Source organism: Muntiacus reevesi, chromosome 20 (assembly GCF_963930625.1).
Source record: "Muntiacus reevesi chromosome 20, mMunRee1.1, whole genome shotgun sequence".
Classification (NCBI taxonomy): domain Eukaryota; kingdom Metazoa; phylum Chordata; class Mammalia; order Artiodactyla; family Cervidae; genus Muntiacus; species Muntiacus reevesi.
This window is the reverse complement of record NC_089268.1, coordinates 48,892,432-48,900,898: the sequence shown is the minus strand read 5'-3', so window position 1 is coordinate 48,900,898 and position 8,467 is coordinate 48,892,432.

Below are 8,467 nucleotides of genomic sequence, written 5' to 3'. Positions count from 1 at the left end.
CCTTGGAGAAGGAAATGACAATCCACTCCAGTGTTCTTCCCTGGGAAATCCCACGGGCAGAGGAGCCTCACGGGCTACTGCCTAGCGAGTCGTGAAAGGCTGGACGCAGCTTAGCAACTAAACACAACCGACCACGCCAAGTGTGCTTACACGATCACCCTTCTGGTCTGGTTGCTGCTGTGCCCGGAGTACAGAGGTCCGTTTCGAACCATGTGTTCTTCGCATCCATTAAGTTTATGAAATTTGTGGATTTCATATTTACTGAACTTTTAGCTTCTCATCTTCAAAGCACTGGCTTGGCTAAAAATTGCTGCACACAACTCAGTGTCCTGTGCAGCGCCGAGCTGGAGGAGGTCTGCTAAATACACTTGCCAGACGCATTTCGCATTTCACCTCCTGCCCTACCACGGGGTTATAAATGGACAAATAATACTTCTCACTTGCTTCTGTCTCTACTCTGACTTAGATGAAGACTGCGAAAACAAAAACGCCTTCAGGGCACTGCTTTCTGCGTGGGCTCTGCCAATCTTAATCACAATTTTTAGCAATCTTTTAGGAACTGAGAGCTGTATTGCCACGGGTTCTTTTACCCTCACAAGGTTTGTGTCTTAAAAGAATCAGAGGTGACAGGGGCAGAATTGATGAAGCAATAGTTTGTTACAGATTGTTGCTGTTTATTTGCTAAGTGGGGTTCAGTTCTTTGCAACCCCATGGACTGTAGCCCACCAGGCTCCTCTGTCCATGGTATTCTCCAGGAAAGAATGCTGGAGTGGACTGCCATTCCCTTTTCCAGAGGATCTTCCTGACCTGAGGATCGAACCCGCATCTCCTTCTTGGCAGTTGGATTCTTTACCACTGAGCCCAAACAGTAAAGAATCTGCCTGCAATGCAGGAGACCCGGGTTCAATCCCTGGTCCAGGAAGATCCTCTGTAGAAGGTAAAGCCAGTCCATTCCAATATTCCTGCCTGGAGAATACCATGGACAGAGGAGCCTGGTGGGCTACAGTCTGGGGGGTCACAAAGAGTCAGACAAGGCTGAGTGACTAGCACTACTCTATGCAAGGGAAGCCCTCTATTACTGAACATAGTAATAATCTTTAAGTGTCTCTACGTCCACTTGAGGTCCAGACAAACTTCCATCCAGCACCTCCTTGATGGTTAAAGGACCCTGGAAGCTAAGCGCAGCCCTCATCAGCATTTCTGATCCTGTGAGTTATTGGAGAGTCCTCTCCTAACTGTTTCTCTTCTATTTCTGCATATGTATGTGATAACGAGCAGGACTCTGTGGGGTGTCCTGGGAACAAAAGCCTTTGTGTGTACCTCATTTCTTGATTACAGGAAACGGAAATGGGATTCACTCAGACCCCATTGACCTTCCCTGATTTCAAGGAGCAAGTTCAAACGGATAGTAATTAGGGAAGGGAGAGGATATGGAGACTAGGGGGAGCAGTCTAAAGATTAGTAGTGCAGCTTTGGGAAGGGTCTGGTTCCCCTTCAAGGGATACATATAACAATACCTTTGAGCTGTTTTCAGACACTGACCCCCCATCAGGTGGAAGAAGTTAGCTGTATGCTGCCCACAAGCATGTAGATCCCAGGCCAGTGGAACCAGAATGTTGGTGATGCTGACTCCCACTTACCTTAACATCAACCAATCAGAAGAATGTCCAAGAGTGGATCATGCCCTCTTTGGACCATTACTGTAGAACACCTCACTGCCTCCTCCAGGCTGGGACACAGTTCTGATGGCTAGCCTGCTGCAGCCCCCTTGGCCTCGCAAAGCAACAAAGCTTTTCTTTTCTACTTCACCCCCAGACTCTGTTTCTGAGAATTCAGTGTTGGGGTACTAAGGCTGGATTCGGCTGCAAATGTTGCATTCATCGAGTATACAGTTGGCCCAGAGCTGTTTTTGTAAAAATAAAGAGTTGTTTAGTGAGGGTCTCTTGGCCTCTTGCTTATTTCATTGCTGCCAGCATAGCACTAAAACAAACTGTTTAACAAAGCAGTCACAGACTTTAAGTGATTTAAGGATTTAAATGATTGCCCAACCAGCTCATCGAAATGATCTAACAGAGCCTCACAGAGCAAACTATGCTTGCACAATCTTTTCTTTATTACTAGCTGGTCATTAAAAAATGAACAGCTGCACAGACAAGCCCCCAATAGCAGTAGCTCTTGAAGGATAAAAGTGGAAAATTAGTAACTTTACAGTGGAGAAATCTGGTGGACACCCCCTTCATCAAGGATCAAAGTAAAGTCCAGAAATAGAACAAATCAACACCATACACCTCCTAATGTGATACTCTGAGAACATGTCAGCTTTGGGGTATTGCTGCCGAAATACATCTCATTGTGAGGCAACTTTAAACAAGCTCAAACTGAAGGACACGGCCTGTCTTTCAGAACTGTCGAGGTCATGTTTCCCATACTTACCTGCCCCACGTATGAGTGCACACAGCCTGCCCAACTACCCAGCCCGAGTAGCAGACCCAGCGTGCCACGGGCTCCTCACAGCTGTGCTCACATCTGACTGGTCCCACTCACACTTTTGGGAAAGGACTTAAGTCGACTGCGGTATGTACAGAAGTGATTGAGGACACTTGTCCACTCCTGGTCAAATCGCATGTGGCCTAAGGGAGAAGAGGCAATCACCTGGTCTCTGGACTCTTAAAAGAGGGTTGCAGTCTGAGATTCTCCTGGAATAATAAGTAGGCTGAGAAGTGACTGTGATTTCTAGTATAGTACTTCAGATAGGCTGAGAATGGGAAGATACTTCAGAATGTTTCACTTGAAAGAAAATCACCAAATGGAGACGAAGTGGTCCATTCATTTCCAGAAGTTTAAAAAAAAAAAAAAAAGTGCTAAGATTCACCTTGGGAACAGAAAATCAAATAGAATGAAATGCCACGACGGCCCTTTTTCAAAGCCCTTTCCCCAAGAGCATTTGGATAGGAATGCTATCCACCCTATGCTATAGGGTGGGGCAACAGGCCGTTAGTCCAGGCATCTGCAGTGAAATTAAAAGAGAACTGAAACCTGTGAGGTTTCCCTTCCCTAGTCAGCTTTCTGCCTTTCCTTGAATCTTTTTTTCTAGACTCAGAAGGTCTTGTAAATCTGGCAGCTGTCACAAAATACCATCTGTCCTAAGAAAATGGTGCAGAGGTGGCTGTAACTCGGGGGATTTTTCCAAATGCTGTCAGCATGCATTTCCACTGGTACAGGAGCACGCTGATGTTGCTGACAGCAAAGCAAAAATCCTACGCAGTAAATACCGAAGGTTGCACTTATAAGGGAACAGCTGCAGTTTCATGTATGGCTGGGGTGATGGCTACCGGCCTGCGAGGAGGGGAGGGTCCACACAGTCCATCAGGCAGGAGAGAAGAGGAGTGAGAGGCATGTGGGTTGCACAAGGTGAGCAAAGAGTTGGCCCTGTGAGAATCCACCTGTGTCTGTTTTGTGTAAAGACTAGTCGTATTGGGCAACTGGTCTACCAGCTGAGAGCTGCTCCCACCCCCAGCTGGGCTGACATTTAAATGCGAATTCAGTAGCAGCTTCCAAACTGTCCTCACAAGCCCTCTTTAAAGTCAGTCAAGCGTTAGAGGGAACCCTTTTAGCCTCATTCTGCCATCATCTGTAAGAGGTTTTCTCCAAGTTGCAAAGGAAGCCATCTACTTTAAGAGAAGCCTCAAGGGGCTGATTCTTTCAGGTGGGTAGGCAGGACTTGGGTCTGCAGCCTCGATCTTGCAAGAGTCAGAGCGCTGTGATTGCTCAGATTCTCCCTGCAGAGCTGTGTCCCCAGGACTGTTTCTTTGAGATCAGCCCCAGTGCTGCTGTAACCAAGCCCCTGGACGTTGCTCAGAGCTGGTATTAGGACCACCGCAGACTTGCTGAGAATAACTCAAACCTGCTGCGCGTACAGTGGACGCGCCCCAGACGTGCGGCACGAGCCCCCGATTCCACCAGGTGTTTCAGGGAAGCTGGGGAGGCGCCTCTGGAAGCTACACCTCAGCTAGGCAAGGCCAGCTGCACACAGATGAGGGAAGCACAGATATGTGTGCAAAGGAGACACCCACACACACCACACCTCCACCACACACACTGTACACCTCCACCACACACATCACATACAGATACACTCACAGCACACACAACCCAGACCACATCCACACACATTCCACACACATTTCACACATGCCCACACATACACACACACGCACCATACCTCCACCACACTCACCGTACACCTCCACCACACACACTGTACACCTCCTACACACACATCACATACACAGACACTCACAGCACACACAACCCAGACCACATCCACACACACTCTCACACACACACACCTCACACACACACCCTGCACACACTCTCACACACACTCACACACACACCCTGCACACACTCTCTCTCACACACACACACCCTGCACACACTCTCTCTCTCACACACACACACACCCTGCACACACTCTCACACACACACACCTTGCACACTCTCACACACACTCACACACACACACCCTGCACACACTCACACACACACTCACACACACACCCTGCACACACTCTCTCTCTCACACACACACACACCTCACACACACACCCTGCACACACTCTCACACACACTCACACACACACCCTGCACACACTCTCTCTCTCACACACACATACACCCTGCACACACTCTCACACACACACACCCTGCACACTCTCACACACACTCACACACACACACACCCTGCACACACTCTCACATACTCACACACACACACACCCTGCACACACTCTCACACACACACACACACACACCCTGCACACACTCTCACATACTCACACACACACACACCCTGCACACACTCACACACACTCACACACACACACACACCCTGCACACTCTCACACACACACACCCTGCACACACTCACACACACACACACACCCTGCACACACTCTCACACACACTCACACACACACACACACCCTGCACACACTCACACACACTCTCACACACACACACACACCCTGCACACTCTCACACACACTGACACACACACACACCCTGCACACGCTCTCACGCACACTCACACACACACACCCTGCACACACTCACACACACTCACACACACACACCCTGCACACGCTCTCACGCACACTCACACACACACACACCCTGCACACACTCTCACGCACACTCACACACACACACACCCCCTGCACACACTCACACACACACACACCCTGCACACTCTCACACACACTCACACACACACCCTGCACACACTCTCTCTCACACACACACACCCTGCACACACTCTCTCTCTCACACACACACACACCCTGCACACACTCTCACACACACACACCCTGCACACTCTCACACACACTCACACACACACACCCTGCACACACTCACACACACTCTCACACACACACACACCCCCTGCACACTCACACACACTCACACACACACACACCCTGCACACGCTCTCACGCACACTCACACACACACACACCCTGCACACACTCTCACGCACACACACACACACACACCCTGCACACACTCACACACACACACACCCTGCACACTCTCACACACACTCACACACACACCCTGCACACACTCTCACACACACACACCCTGCACACTCACACACACTCACACACACACACCCTGCACACACTCACACACACTCTCACACACACACACACCCCCTGCACACTCTCACACACACTCACACACACACACACCCTGCACACGCTCTCACGCACACTCACACACACACACACACACCCTGCACACACACACACTCACACACACACACACCCTGCACACGCTCTCACGCACACTCACACACACACACACCCTGCACACACTCTCACGCACACACACACACACACACCCCCTGCACACACTCACACACACACACACCCTGCACACTCTCACACACACTCACACACACACCCTGCACACACTCTCACACACACTCACACACACACACACCCTGCACACACTCACACACACTCACACACACACACACCCTGCACACGCTCTCACGCACACTCACACACACACCCTGCACACACTCTCACACACACGCACTCACACACACCCTGCACACACTCTCACACACACACTCACACACACACACACTCTCACACACACACACACACACACCCTGCACACACTCTCACACACACACACACCCTGCACACACTCTCACACACACTCACACACACACACACCCTGCACACTCTCACACACACTCACACACACACCCTGCACACACTCTCACACACACTCACACACACACACACCCTGCACACACTCACACACACTCACACACACACACCCTGCACACGCTCTCACGCACACTCACACACACACCCTGCACACACTCTCACACACACGCACTCACACACACCCTGCACACACTCTCACACACACACTCACACACACACACACTCACACACACTCACACACACACACACCCTGCACACACTCTCACACACACACACACCCTGCACACACTCTCACACACACTCACACACACACACACCCTGCACACACTCTCACACACACTCACACACACACACACCCTGCACACACTCACACACACACACACCCTGCACACGCTCTCACACACACTCACACACACACACACCCTGCACACACTCTCACACACGCTCACACACACACACACCCTTTCCCGTCCCACGGGGCGCCCCGGGCAGCACCAGCGGTGCCGGCGCACTTCTGTCTCGCACACGAGGCGGTTGGATCGCACCTCTGGAAGGCCGTCCGAGCTGCAGCTGACGGGCGTTCTCAGCAGCCCGCAGGGGTCAGCGTCGCAGGGCCTTTCCGCCCTGAAGGCGCCGCGCTGGCCTCGGGGCTGGGAGCGGAGCCGCCCGCAGAAGCCGCCTGCGCGCACCGGCAGCCGGGGCCCACTGCGCGCTGGGCCCTGAGCCCCGGGAGTGAGGCCGACCGAAAGGAGCGCAGCGCCCCGCTCGCGGCAAAGGCGTCTGCTCTGCAGGAGCCGGGGCGTTCAGGCCACGTGTCGGCCCGCGCCTTGCTCGCAGCTCTGGCTGTGTCCCCCGCGGGGCTAGCGGCGCTCCTCTGCGAGGTGCCGAGCCGGCGAGGCGTCCTGGCCGCGCGGTGCGCAGCCGCTCCAGCCGCGCCCGACTCTGCGCGACCCCGCGGACTGCAGCCCCCGGGCTCCTCTGTCCATGGGGCTCTCCAGGCAGGAACACTGGGCATCTTCCCGACCCAGGGATCGAACCGGCGCGTCTCACATCTACTCTGCATTGGCGGACGGGTTCTTTACCACTAGCGCCCCCTTGGGGTGGGAATGCAGAAATCTCCACTGTTACACTGGATCCTGCGTTTCATTCAAAAATAAAGTTTATATACGTATATATGTATGAATATGTAAAGTTCATATATATATGAATATTCAGGGTTGATTTCCTTTACGATTGACTGGTTGGATCTCCTTGCAGTCCAAGGGACTCTCAAGAGTCTTCTCCAACACCACAATTCAAAAGCATCAATTCTTCCATTCTCAGCATTCTGTTAATTGTGATGCAATTTACATGAAAGTGTATGGAAGTCATACAAAATCTACTTCCTCAAGATTTCATTTCAGTTCAGTTTCGTCACTCAGTCATGTCCGGCTGTTTGTAACCCCACGGAGTGCAGTACACCAGGCCTCCCTGTCCATCACCAACTCCCAGAGCTTGCTCAAACTCATGTCCCTTGAGTCAGTGATGCCATCCAACCATCTCATCCTCTGTCATCCCCTTCTTCTCCTGCCTTCAATCTTGCCCAGGATCAGGGTATTTTCCAATGAGTCAGCTCTTCGCTTCACATGGCCCAAGTATTGGAGTTTCAGTGTCAGCATCAGACTTCCTTTAGGACTGATTGGTTTGATCTCCTTGCAGTCCAAGGGACTCTCAAGAGTCTTCTCCAACACCACAGTTCAAAAGCATCAAGTCTTTAGTGCTCAGCTTTCTTTATGGCCCAGCTCTCACATCCAAACATGACTACTGGAAAAACCATAGCTTTGACTATACATACTTTGTCAGCAAAGTAATGCCTCTGCTTTTTAATATGCTATCTAGGTTGGTCATAGCTTTTATTCCAAGGAGCAAGTGTCTTTTAATTTCATGGCTGCAGTCACCATCTGCAATGATTTTGGAGCCCAAGAAAATAAAGTCTGTCACTGCTTCCATTGTTTCCCCATCTATTTGTCATGAAGTGATGGGACTGGATGCCATGATCTTAATTTTCTGAATGTTGAATTTTATGCCAGTTTTTTCACTCTCCTCTTTCACTTTCATTAAGAGGCTCTTTAGTTCCTCTTTGCTTTCTGCCATAAGGGTGGTGTCATCTGCATATCTGAGGTTACTGATATTTCTCCTAACAAACTTTACTCCAGCTTGTGCTTCGTACAGCCTTGCATGTC